Raw genomic sequence first — 13,109 nt, 5'->3', positions numbered from 1 at the left:
TATCTATCTGACTGTTCTGTAGAACACAGCCAGTTGTATAACTGCGCGCTAGTGGGCCTGCAACTTCTTAATTAGGTCACGCGTAAGTTCGGTAAGTAAACCTTGAGCCTGATCGTCGAAATGTATTCTAAAGTATACACACCACGCAGAATTATAGCCATACAATTAGAGTCCATTACAATTACATTGCAATACAGTTACAAAGACCCTGACAATAGTCATAAGGGCACAGAAACGAGCCCTTCGGCCCGACGCGTTCATGTTAACCTTTCTTCCCATCTACACTCATCCCAATTACCAGCCTTAGGATGTGACCAGACATTCCTGGGAAATACTCAGCAGGCCGGCTAGTTTCTGTGGATGGGGAAGTAGTTAAAGTTTTATGTCAGGGGCCCTAAGTCAGAACTTTCAACAAATTGTATTCTAGTCTGAGTCGCCAGTGTAACCGGCGCCGTTATGTTAAACTGGGTTGTCTTGTGACTGTGCTGGCACCTGGTTAAAATGGCAGGGATCTCTGACAGGGACAGACGGTTGCCACACCTCGAGCACAGCGGGTATTCTGCAGGCTGCATTATTACAGGCCTCTCATTGCCCCAGGTGAGTTTCTGTTGGAGGGCCAGGTGGGCTCCTGACTGGATTCCAACCTTTCCTCAAGCAGAGGTCACCTTCCGAGCTTTCTACAAAACCTCAGCTGTGGAGGCATGTTGATCTCATTAATTTTAAGCCCTTGAGCTACATAAAATTTTGACAGTTTAAAAAAAATATACCTTACAACTTCTTGAGCTGACCTCAATTGCCATTACAAGAATCCTACTTCATCACATCAAAAAAAAGACTATTACTGAGCTGAGGATATTTCTGGCAAGGTTAGATATTCTTATCTATTCCCCATTGCACCTGAGAAGCTGGGTCTAAACCTTTACCTTGTGTTCATGTGGGGAAGTGCTCCTAGGTACGGTAAAGCAGCAAACTATCGAAGGTGGACTCCGTGGTGCCGGAGTCGTGCATGACCTGGAGGGAATCTGGAGCTGCAGGTTCTGCCATGCACCCAGTTCCTGCATAAGTCTGCAAGGCGCTCCCTGTTGAATGAAAGATGACTCCACCCAGGGAGTGTACCCCGCCCTCTCTCACGATACGAAATCCCCACGGGTGGGGTCAGAGCCAGGCCCATCTGGTTAAATTTCCAGGATTTTGCTAGAACAGGAAATCCCAATCATTGCATCAGGAAATCTTAATAGACACTGGCTCGTCCCTCATAAGAATGACCGAGAAGGTTCCGTTTCTACCTCAGCATCAGCTCATGCACCTTCTTCACATGAACATATTGCGTTCCACCCAGTTTCTCAATTACCTCACTCACCCCATGCTCATCTCCCCATGTCTCACAGTTTAAAGTAATAGACTTGTCAGCTGTCAGCATGTTTTGCATTAGACTGAGCACAGCCTGTGTCCCTACCTTACAAAGCTTATGATCCTAGAGTTTATCTGTTGCCTTCAGGATTTCCACTTCTTCAGTTTACTCACAGACCTGGACCTCACAATTAGAATCAGAATCAGGTTTAATATCACTGTCATACGTCATAAAATTTGTTGTTTGCGACAGCTTTACAGTGTAATAGATAAATATACTATACATTATAGTAAGAAAAAATATATATACATATAAATAAACTTTAAAATGTAGTGCAAAAAAGAGAGCAAACTAGTGAGGTAGTATTCATGTTCAGAAGCCTGATGGTGGAAGGGCAGAAGCTGTTCCTAATATATGAGTGTGTATCTTCAGGCTCCTGTACCTCCTCCCTCCTTCATGGTAGTAATAAGAAGAGAAAATGTCCAGGGTGATGGGGTTCTTTAAAGATGGATGTTGCCTTTTGGGGCATCACCTTTTGAAGATGTCCTCAATGGTGGGAAGGTTGATGTCCATGATGGAGCTAGCTGAATCCACAACTCTCTGCAGCTTTCTCCAATCTTGTGCTGTGTCCCCTCCATACCAGATGATGGTGCAACCAGTTAGAATGCTCTCCACAGTACATCTGTAGAAATGGGCCAGAGTCTCTGGTGGCATACTAAATGTCCTCAAACTCCTAATGAAGTATCGCTGGTGATGTGTCTTCTTTGCAATTGCATCAATATGTTGGGCCCAGGATAGATCTTCAGAGATGTTGACACCCAGAAAATTGAAACTGTTCACTCTTTCCCCTGCTGACTCCTTGATGAGGACTGGTGTGTGTTCCCTTGCAAAACTTCACTATCAGAATCAAATTTAATATCACTAGCAAATGTCATGACATTTGTTAAATTTGTGGAGCTGTGCTTTGCAATTACTGTAAGAAATATATATTAAAATGAATAAGTATTGCAAAAAGTAAGCAAAAAAAAGAAGAAAAAATAGTGAGGTGGTGTTCATGGGTTCATGGTCTATTCATACATCTGATGGCAGAGGAAAACAAACTGTTTCTGAGACTTTGTTTGTATCTTCAGGCTCTTGTACTTCCTCCTTGATGGTAGCAATGAAAGGAGGGCATGTCCTGGATGGTGGGGGTCCTTAATGATGAATGCTGCCTTTCTAAGGCATCACCTTTTGAAGGTGTCCTCATCTAGGGGAGGCTAGTCCCCATGATGGAATTGGCTGAGTTTGCAACTCTCTACAGCCTTTTTCGAATCAAAAACAGTAACCCTGCTGTTGTTGTGGGCACTGTTGGCAAACCTGTCAAAGAAACATAATTTTATTATCCTGCAGTCTAGTGAAAAAAATGATTGATTGCAGAATATTAGAAACATTTCAGCAGTGTCCTCCTGGAGCTTTCAGTCATAACCAAGTGAATTTTCCATTGGTTTTGGAAACTTTGACATATGGGCTTATGTGGAATTGATAGAGAGATGGTCACCATGTTTTCCATCTTGAGAAGAGCAGGGTGGTCACTCAAGTTGAGTATGATGTTCTCTTTAGTGGTTGTAGGGTGGATTCCCTTAATGGAGAATGCGTGCGTATGGCTTTGTGTAACACGGGAAACCTGACGCATAGGCAGCCACCACACAACCCTTGACAGATCCAGCTCAGGGCCCAGAGCTGCAGTCTTCCTCCACTTTCACTGTTGTGTTATGTTATCATCTCCCATCAGCTCCACCACAGAAGTCTTGGTTGGATCGCCCTTTATCTGGAAATTTACGGCCACAACACTACCAGGAGCTAAGTGCCAGGCAGCGTCACTCTCAGGATCTCAGGAACTCACAAGCCTCTCTAATACAACACGGTGACGATTCCAGAGAGGGTTCTCCATCTCCACTGAAATGAGACTGCCCACCATTTAAAAAGTTTAAAACCACAAAGGAATGTGATAGGATTGAAGTATAGGTCTAAATTATAATGACAGACACAAAATGCTGGAGGAACTCAGCAGGTCAGGCAGCATCTATGGAAATTAACAAGCAGTTGCTATTTTGGGTCAAGAAGCTTTTGAATGATCTCGACCCAAAACATCAACTGTTTATTCCATTTTGTATGTGTTACTCTGAACTTACGGAATCTACAGAATCTCTTGTGTCTAAATTCTAATGATGCTGGTTCTCAAGTGCTCTTCTCCAAATATCCAAACCCAACAAAGTCAGCCACTTTGAATTTGTACCCGTGAACTAGGAGACTCACCTTTTCATTTTTAAAATATTAATAAATGGAAAATCACAGCAATATACCCTGATCTCCAACTGATAAGCTCAATACTGAGAGTGTGCATACTGATTATTTGATTAGCTTTTCAGAGTGTATGAAATGCTTGGTGCTAGAATAAGTTCTAATGCACTGAGAATAATCACAAATTATTTAATATTCTTAGCAGCAATATCTGAATACACCACCAGTGAAATATTGAAATACTCATTCATTGTTACCCCAATTACATACTGCACATGTAATTTTGTTTTGCAGACTGGTCTCTGAATTAGGTACCAAGTACCCGAAGCATTGAAATGCTCCTGGTACCCAAGTCAGAGAGCAGTCTGCAAAAGGAACTTATGTAATTGGGGGGAAATGAGCAAACATTAGGTGAGCATGTTATGCGATCTATTTCCTTTAATAAGAAGGGTGTACAGTACTTTGCTCAATATTGTACCTTGGCATGTAGCCTACTTGACTGACAGTGTACCAAATCAGTATTCCAATTACCATCAATTTTATTTTTGAAAATCATTTGTCATTACATAATAGGGAGTAAATATTCACATTCCAAACAGTCAAAATGTGATTTAATTCTATTACATTTCTCATACAAATATGAGCTATAGAGATTAAGATTCCCAACATATTTAATTTCACCAGACATTTAAATAGCCAAAGATGGATTGGAGTTCTGAGGCATCCTCTTGAGGATAAATGAGGTTAACCAGCCCAGTTCATGTCATTTGGAAAAGGATCAAAGTGCTGGTAAAGCACTGAGAAGGTTGAACTTGTAACACAAGAATACTTTTCATAAATTTCATGGAATGGGGGATTTACTAAAATAACATTGCTTCCATGGGTATGGTGATAGCTCACTAATTAATTTTCCAGGCAAGGTAATCCAGAGGTCTAAGCTAACAGTTCAGAGGCCAGCGTTCAAATCCCACTTTAGCAAGCTCAGAATTAAAATCACCTGCTATTCTGGAACTTGGGGGAGAAAAGATATGATTCATTAATAGCGATGACCATTGTTTAAAAAACCCGCCTGGTTCATTGATGCCTTTCTTACCCAGCTGGCTTAGCCTATTTGTGACTCCAGACCCAATGTGGATGATTACTAAATGGTCATGCCAGCTACCAGTTTCAAGAACAACTGGAGGTCGACAATAGGTTCTTGACCTGCCAGCAACAATGACATTCTGAAAGCTGAACAAATACAAAATGTCAAATGGTATCAAAGGTAACGCATACGTGATTTAGCAATTTGGCAAAGAAAAGAATCAGGTTATCTTTAATCTCTTTCCTCTCTCCCATGAGTAAAAGTCTTGATTAGCCACACCTGAATAATCTGGGAGAGATACTTTCAAATTAGGCTTAATGTTACTGAGTTCTAATAAGACCACATTAATACTACATGGTTGTGCATTTTAATTTTCTAGCTGACGAGAACGTAGGAAATTGCTTGCATTTCAATGAAAGTACAGTCAGTTCAGTCATGCAAGTGAGGTGTATGTTAGCTTCTCTTTGGAGAATCTTTCAGCCTTCTTCCCAAAGGACCATAGAATACACACCCAAAAGCAAAATACTGGTCAGATAGCATCTGCAGAGAGAGAAACACAAGTCCAACATTTTGATTGATGATGGGTTCTGATCAAAGGCCACCAAACATAAATGATAACCCTGTTGCTCCTCTTCACAGAAGCTGCCCAACCTGCTGATATTTTCCAGCATTTTTCTCATTCTGTTCTCAGAGATGACATGTACTAGCTCATAGTGCCATCATATTCAGAAAAAGGCATTCTACAGTTAGAATCCCTAGAAAACATCATAAACAATGGAACAATTGTTCAGCTATGTCCAAGCTATCTCAGAATGGTTCCACTGCTGTTCAAGGGTTTGTGGCATAGATGCACAGGATGTTTTCTGATCCAAAGGCTTAGGTTGTGTAGGTTGAGGTTGTATTGACAAAGTAAAAATAAGAGGAGGAACTCAATGGGTCTGGCAGCATTGTGGATGGAAATAGGTAGTTGATGTTCTGGGCTGACACTCTTCATCTGGATTTAAAGACAGAGGGGAGATCTCCAGTATAATGAGGTGAGGGAGATGGGGTTGAGCAGTAGCTGGAGAGAAATAGTAGATCCAAGTGAGGAGGGTGCTAGGCAGGGAAGAGCAGAAATAGCAATAGAGGCTGGGGGAGATAGGTGGAGGCGACAAGAGGGTGACGATGGTGGAATCAGAGAGGAAGGGAAGGTGTAGCATGGAAGTTTTTGATGGAGGAGAGATCGGTGTATGGGAACATTGGTGGAAGGGGTTCCAGAGGGAGGAGTGTGTGGGTGATGGGCAGATGGAGTGGGATGGAAACCATTGTGAAAAGGGGCTGAGGGGCTGGGGATTAGAGTGAGGTGCAAGAGAGAAAATACTCCTCAGAGAAAGCATCCCCCAGACCAGGGCAATCCAGCCATTCTCAAGCTGCCCATTGACATACAGTTTGCATCCCCCAGACCAGGGCAATCGAGCCATTCGCAAGCTGCCCATTGACATACAGTTTGCATCTCTTCAAGAGCTCGAACTTTGAACACTCGTTGTATTCCTCAAGTGCAGGAGTTCCCAACCTTTTTTATGCCATGGACCAATACCATTAGGCATGGGGTCTGCAGACCCCACGTTCCACATCCTGTGAGATCAAAACCGAGGCAGAAGCAATGGGAAATCCGGTCGCTTCATTATAGGAAGGATGTGGAAGCTTTAGAGAGGGTGCAAAGGAGATCTACCAGGATGCTGCCTGGACTAGAGAGCATATCTTATGAGGATAGGTTGAGAGAGTTAGGACTTTTCTCTTTAGAGTGAAGAAGGATGAGAGGTAATGATAGAGGTGTACAAGATGCATTAATAGAGTGGACAGCCAGGGCTTTCTTCTGTTCCTATATTGGATAGTGACTCATTGGTCTGTGAGGCTAACTTACAAATGACATTCATCTGTGATATTATCTGATGTAATTTTCAAATTAGTTATCTTTCAATTAAGTTTCACACCAAAAGCAGACAGGGCATTTTAGGCAAAAGTCATGACGACACATCTCAGATGACTGAAACGTGATCTGTAGGAAGCAGCCTTTTGGGAAGCCATTTCCAAATGTAACACACTTCTTATTCAGGGCTGGAGTGACATGTGCTATTGATCTGCTTGAATTACTTTATCCCTTTGCAAACAAAGTTTTTGAGAACCAAATGCAACGCTGGTCAGTTGAAAGGAAATTATCCACCACAATGGGTATTAGGAGTGTTTTCTAAAATAATATGGTAACATTTAGGTGGATAATAGCTCTTGACGTACCAGATAAGGGATGATAGAATCCTATTAGATACGTATATATTCCAAAAGTTATTAAGTATTCAAAGATTGTCATTGGCCCTCCAAAGACGAATTACGTTTACAAATCTATTAATGTACCTTAACAAAGTTGGGTAGTATGTACCAGCACCCATTCAATTTAGAAAGGACGTTTGCATTAAGAGCTAATTTTAATTAAGAATGAGTTTAAATGTTTAGCACGTAATCTGGAGTACCTCCTGTCTGTGGGTAGATTACTTAGAATTCGTAATAGTTCCATTGTGCTTGACTCTAATAGACATCTCATTACTTGTAATCTCATTACTGCATTAGGTACAGTTATATCAAAGCTTTGCAGACTATTTCAAATGACTTGTTCAGTTGAAATGAACTGGATTTGTGCAAAACCTGCCAAGCTCTTGGTTGCAATCTCTGAGTGAGCCAGTGATGGGATCCCCAGAATCTCTGCACTGAGGGATCACTGGGATGTAGGTGCTGCAAAGCACTTCAGTGCCATACATGGATCCAGAAAATAGCTTCAATTGAGCGATGTCAAAGCAGAAGGAGAGGGCACCCAGATGACTGAGAACCATTGCAACTGGACAGCCAATGATTGCCTTATGTTAGTTTGTCTTCTGCAAATATTTGAACCATCTGACCTCAGCGGGATTCCTTTTGAGGTTGTATTTCAGTGGGAAAATCAAGGGAATGAGACTGAATCTTCTCATGGTCTGGGCTGAGTTCAGCCAGGCTATCAGCAGGGGACGATGGGAAAATTCAGGTGTAGCCTACCTCCACAAGACTTTCATTAACTTCTACCCCACCCTCGATTAGCAACAGACTTTCTTCCTTCCAGATGTGTTGTTTTTGCAGGGCAGCCAGGTTCTGTACCACTAGGTTTGTACTCCCTTATTGCTTTTCTTGGCACTGTCAAATAGGAAATAGCTGTGGATCTAAAGGCCCTGGGACACTCTTTGCAAACCTTCTCTTTTCCCTCACTGATGTGGTCAGTGGTCGCATACCAGGACTTGTGAAATGCACCAGCTGCTCATATGGTCATCCACCACCACTGCTTCAGGTGACCTTGATCTGAGGGTGGGGAGTGGGGGGCTAAGCAGGTGCTACACCTTGCCCAAGGGTGACCTGCAGGCCAGCGGAGGGAAGGAGCACCTTACCCTGCTTTGGTAGAGACGCATCTCCACCCCGCCAGAATAGTACCAGGCTCTTTGCCCTCACCCTTTCTGCTGGAAGCTGGGGACGGTCAGCCTGTGTGTAGAGTCATAGAGAGAAAATGCATCGAAATAGGCTCTTCAGCCAATCAGCTCTGTGACAACCATGAAAAACTACCACTAAAACTGTGCTAATCCAATTTTATTCTCCCTTCATTCTTATCGACTCTCCCCAGATTCCACCAATCACCTGTATGCTAGGGGCAAGGTACCATGGCCAAAGAGCTGAGCAGCCCGTGGGAGGAAACCTGTGCAGTTGCAGAACCAGAACCGGCGATCAGGACTGAACCTGCATCTCTGGCACTGTGAGGCAGTGGCTCTACCAGCTGTACCACTGAGCTGCCCAGTGTTTCTCTGTGTTTCCAACTGACCAATACACTCACTGGCCACTTTATTAGGTACGCTAGTACAGCTGCAAGCCCTCTCCTTTCCCTTAAGGTCACCTCACTGATGTGCAGCCATTCAAAGCATTCATGTAGACACGATCAAGAGGTTTAATTGTTGTTTGGACCGAACATTAGAATGGAGAACGTACACTCAGTGGCCACTTTAACAGATACAGGCGGTTCCTAATAAAGAGGCAACTGGGTATGAATTAATATCACCTTATTTAAATATGGTGTTAATGGTCTGGATGCAGTGCTGTGATTTTTAAAGGGACACTCTGCAGAGGGAGCAGGATTTAATGTAATGTCTGGTTTTACAAATATCGGCTTCCTCTTTCGAACAGTTCCACAGCAATCCGTGCTGTCAATCATCAATGAAAGGATGGCATGCTGTTTCCTGCTTCACAGTCTGTGCCCACTTGGAAATAATTCTGCCAATCAACGTCACGTTATCCATTGCCTGCCGCACTGTGTATCCTTTGAAAGCTTGCTCCCCCGTCTGAAGATTACGTTGAAGAAGACGACACACTGCCTGACCTAAATACTCTACCCAATCATCCAGGAAGTCACATCCTCTCTCTGGAGAGATAATAGGCCAGAAAATTCGGCACCAGCCAGGGGAAAATATTGCTGATCTCCAGATTCAACAGCTGCAGTCAGGCAGAGTTGAGGTCCATCTTTTTATTATCTGCTTATCTGGTGCAGCAAGCTTAAGTCTCTTTGGTGATTCACCAGTGGGGAAGAAGATTTACATTCAGAGGCTGTCCTTCTCCACCACAGGGTCCCAATGTCGCCAACAGCCAATGCAATCATTTTAATATCAAACCTGGCAGAAAGCAGCTCCCACCGGCTGGAATGAGGCAAACCACAGGACAACTGTTTCTTCGTGATGCAAGTTGGAAGGTAAATGTTGAGCAGGTTATGGAGGAGGACACCCAAGCCCACCTTCAAAATGATTCCTGTGAGGACACACACAACCTCTTATCTGAAAGTTGGCACTTTTAAAAGTAGTAAAGGGCTCATTATAGATTTTGGGCTCAAGTGTACTTCTGACACTGAAATGCGCTGCACTGAGAGGGTGATGGAGTTAGCTACTGTCTTAGCATTTGAGGGTCTTGACAAGCACCTGAATCCCTAAGACATACACTCAGTGGCCACTTAATTAAATACACCTGCTTATTAATGCAAATATCCACTTAGCCAATCATGTTGCAACAGCTCAATACATAAAAGCATGTAGACATGCTCAAGAAGTTCAGTTGATATTCAGACCAACCATCGAAGAAATATGATCTAGATGACTTTGGCCATGGAATAAATGTTGGTGGCAGGCACGAGTATCCCAGAAACATAAGATATAAGACACAGGAGCAGAATTAGGTCGTCCGGCACATCAAGTCTTCTCCGTCATTCTATCATGGTTGATTTATAATTTTTCTCACTCCATGCTCCTGCCTTCCCCCTGTAATCTTTGATGCCCTGACTAGTCAAGAACCTATCAATCTCCACTATAAATATACTCAATGACGGCTTCCACAACCGTCTGTGGCAATGAATTCCATCTGTTCACCACCCTCTGGCTAAACAAAATCACCCTAATCTCTTTTCTAAATTTTTTGTCCCTTCATGCTGAGGCTGTGCTTTCTGGTCATAGACTCACCCACTACAGGAAACATCCTCTTCACATCCGCTCTATCGAGGTCTTTTGACTGCTAATCTCCTGGAATTTTCATGCACAATAGTCTCTGGAGTTTACAGAGAACGGTGTGAGAAACAAAACATCCAGCGAGTGGCAGCTCTGTGGGCAAAAACGTCTTGTTAATGTCAGAGGCCAGAGGGGAATGGCCAGACTGGTTCAGGCTGACAGGAACTCAAACAGCCATGCATTACAAATGTGGTGTGCAAAAGAGCATCTCTGAACGAACAACATATCAAATCTCAAAGTGGATGGGCTACAGCAGTAGGAGTCCATGAACGTACACTCACTGGACATTTTACTATGTACAGGAGGTAACTAATAAAGTGGCCTCTGAGTGTAGAAGGGTATACTCCAATGATTGGTAAATGGAGTATACCTGGGTAGTATAGCTGGGTACTTGATAGTCAGCATGGTGGGCAATAGTTCCTGTGTCAGCACTGTATGACTTTACAGCAATGCACTGTTGCAAAATCAGCCTTAAGCCCAATATCCGGAAGCACATAAAAAAGGAGAAATGCAATGTACTCTGAAGTGTGGGTTCAATCCAAGACACCGACAGATGCTGGAAATCTGAGCAACAGACATGAAATGCTAGAGGAACACAGCAGGCCAGGCAGTATCTTTGGAAAAAAAGTATAAAGTATAAAGGAATAAAGAGCTGATTCTTCAGGCCATTGGGTCAAGGAACTAACAGGGCACATGTACAGATACAATTACTGCAAGACACATCCATATGGTTAATTTGTACTCATCTTCATCTATAAAGCATTTTGGGAGATTGTCGACTTTAATAATTTTATTGCGCAATAGAGTTAGAGCTGATTAACAGGTATTTTAATTTCTAACACATCAAGATTAATTTCAATGGTGAGTTTCCACATTCCAAATATAAATGTGAGATACACTCTGCACTCGCAGATTTTACAGTTCATTATTGCCTTGTTAGAAAATCTCCAACAGTGAGTAAAAGTTAATAGTAAGAAGTGTTTTAGTTTCCAAATGAGCCTTTAAGCTGAAACCAGTACAAAAGAGACTTCCAAAGATGTTGCTGGGACTCGAAGGACTGAGTTATGGAGAGAGTGCCAGACCTGCACATGCAGACTCCTCCCAGCTTACAGGAGTCACCTGCCACTCATTTCCAACTCATCACCTGCAGCCTATTTAAACCCAGCTCGCATCCATAGTCCTGGTTCACTCATATGAACCAGCAGCCTCAACTAGTTGCTCCTAACCTTCAGTTACCTTGCTGCCTTGCTGTGTTAAGTATCTGTCCTCTCTGGATTTGTGGCCCCTCGTGGCTTGTTATTTTACAGTTTATTATTAAAGTGATTGCCAACTACTCTGCATTTGGATCAAGTCTCCTCTCTGGCTCCTGACAGGATGGGTGACCGGCGAACGACACAGCAGAGTTTGTTTGCCAAAAGGAAATTGTCTGCTGACACAAGTACACAATCCAGAAGCAGTAGGAAGCCATTGACCATCTGCTTGCCACCCTCAACCAACTCTCTGTCTCATTACAGCAACCTCCTCTCTCGGAGGCTCACGTTCCGGTGCCTGAATACTTGGATGGATCCACAACCCAATACCACAACTCATATCCTCGAGTGTCTCACACTTCAATCTTCAGCCATCTCTGTATTCTACAGATTAAACCAAGATTGCCTTCATCAGCCCTCTCTTGACAGGATAACCTGTAACCTGGGCTGCTGCTAAGTGGGACAATCGAAACACTATCTGCAGTAAATTCACCACTGAGAGGCACCAGCTCTTTGACCATCCTGGAAGTGGATCGGATATTTCACCTGCATCAAGGCGCACACTTGGTGCTGGATTACACGATGGAATTCAGGATGCTCGTGCCGGAGTGTGGCTGGAATACAGAATTTCTGCTGGCCCATTACCATCACAGCCTCTCGGAGTGCTTGGAAGATGAGCTGCCCACCTGGGAGATGCCCACCAACCTCAAAAGCCTCAATATTCTGGCTCTCCGTGTTGACAAGGCAAAACCCTCCAGGTCACTAGCCAGAACCCCAGTTCTGTTGCCAGAACCATTTCAGGCTGCAGGGCTCTCATAAGCCATGCCTCTAGAATGCATGCAGTTAGGGAGAGCTCCCTTAACCGCCCCCACAAGAGCGGGAGCATGTGGGGGGGAACAACTTGTGCACTTGTGGTGGAGCAGTTGACCACCCACACATCAAATGTCCACTGCGTCGAGGAAAGCAGCACCACCAAGAAGAGATGAGGGGCCTTCTATCTGGTAAGCTCCCCCAGGATCCTCATTCCAGCACCATAGCCTGACTCACACTTTCTACCCATCTCCACACCCCAACAGCTCTAGGCACACTGGAGGCTATGGTGATTTCCAGCACAGCAGGCAACTTTCTGGACCAGACTCTCTATGTGCAGCTTGGATTCTCTACACTATTTCTCACCTGTTCTGCACCGTGACCATTGGCGGCCATCTCTTGGGGTCTGGAATGGGCAGGGCGCAGACATAACCTGTGCACATGAACATTGGAGACATCTCGAGTTCCTTTTTATCGACTTACCTGACACTGCTCTCGTCTTGGGTTACCCCGGCTCTCCACTCACGACCCTCACTTGGCTTGGTCATCCAGTTCACTGCTGAGTCGGGGACTCACCTACCTGCAACCCCAGTTGAATCCACATCGTAAATCCATGGAGATTCAACTTCACCAAACTCCTACAGGAATACCACGACTTAGCCATCACCATCAGCAGAGGGAAACCTGCACTCTACTGCCTTACAGGTTACAGGACTGCATCATCAACCTCCTCCCAGGCACCA

The 13,109-nt window shown here is 43.9% G+C and overlaps 1 protein-coding gene across 3 annotated transcripts in view; it reads left to right on the top strand.

The window, feature by feature from the left end:
• The window catches only part of LOC140730688 (metabotropic glutamate receptor 1-like), a 198,608-nt gene that overhangs the window by 19,556 nt on the left and 165,943 nt on the right, over nucleotides 1-13,109 (top strand). The window lies entirely within an intron of this gene.

The sequence above is a fragment of the Hemitrygon akajei genome, chromosome 7 (assembly GCF_048418815.1).
Source record: "Hemitrygon akajei chromosome 7, sHemAka1.3, whole genome shotgun sequence".
NCBI lineage: Eukaryota > Metazoa > Chordata > Chondrichthyes > Myliobatiformes > Dasyatidae > Hemitrygon > Hemitrygon akajei.
Note: the sequence above shows the minus strand (reverse complement) of the source record. Positions and strands in the feature narration are given on the sequence as shown.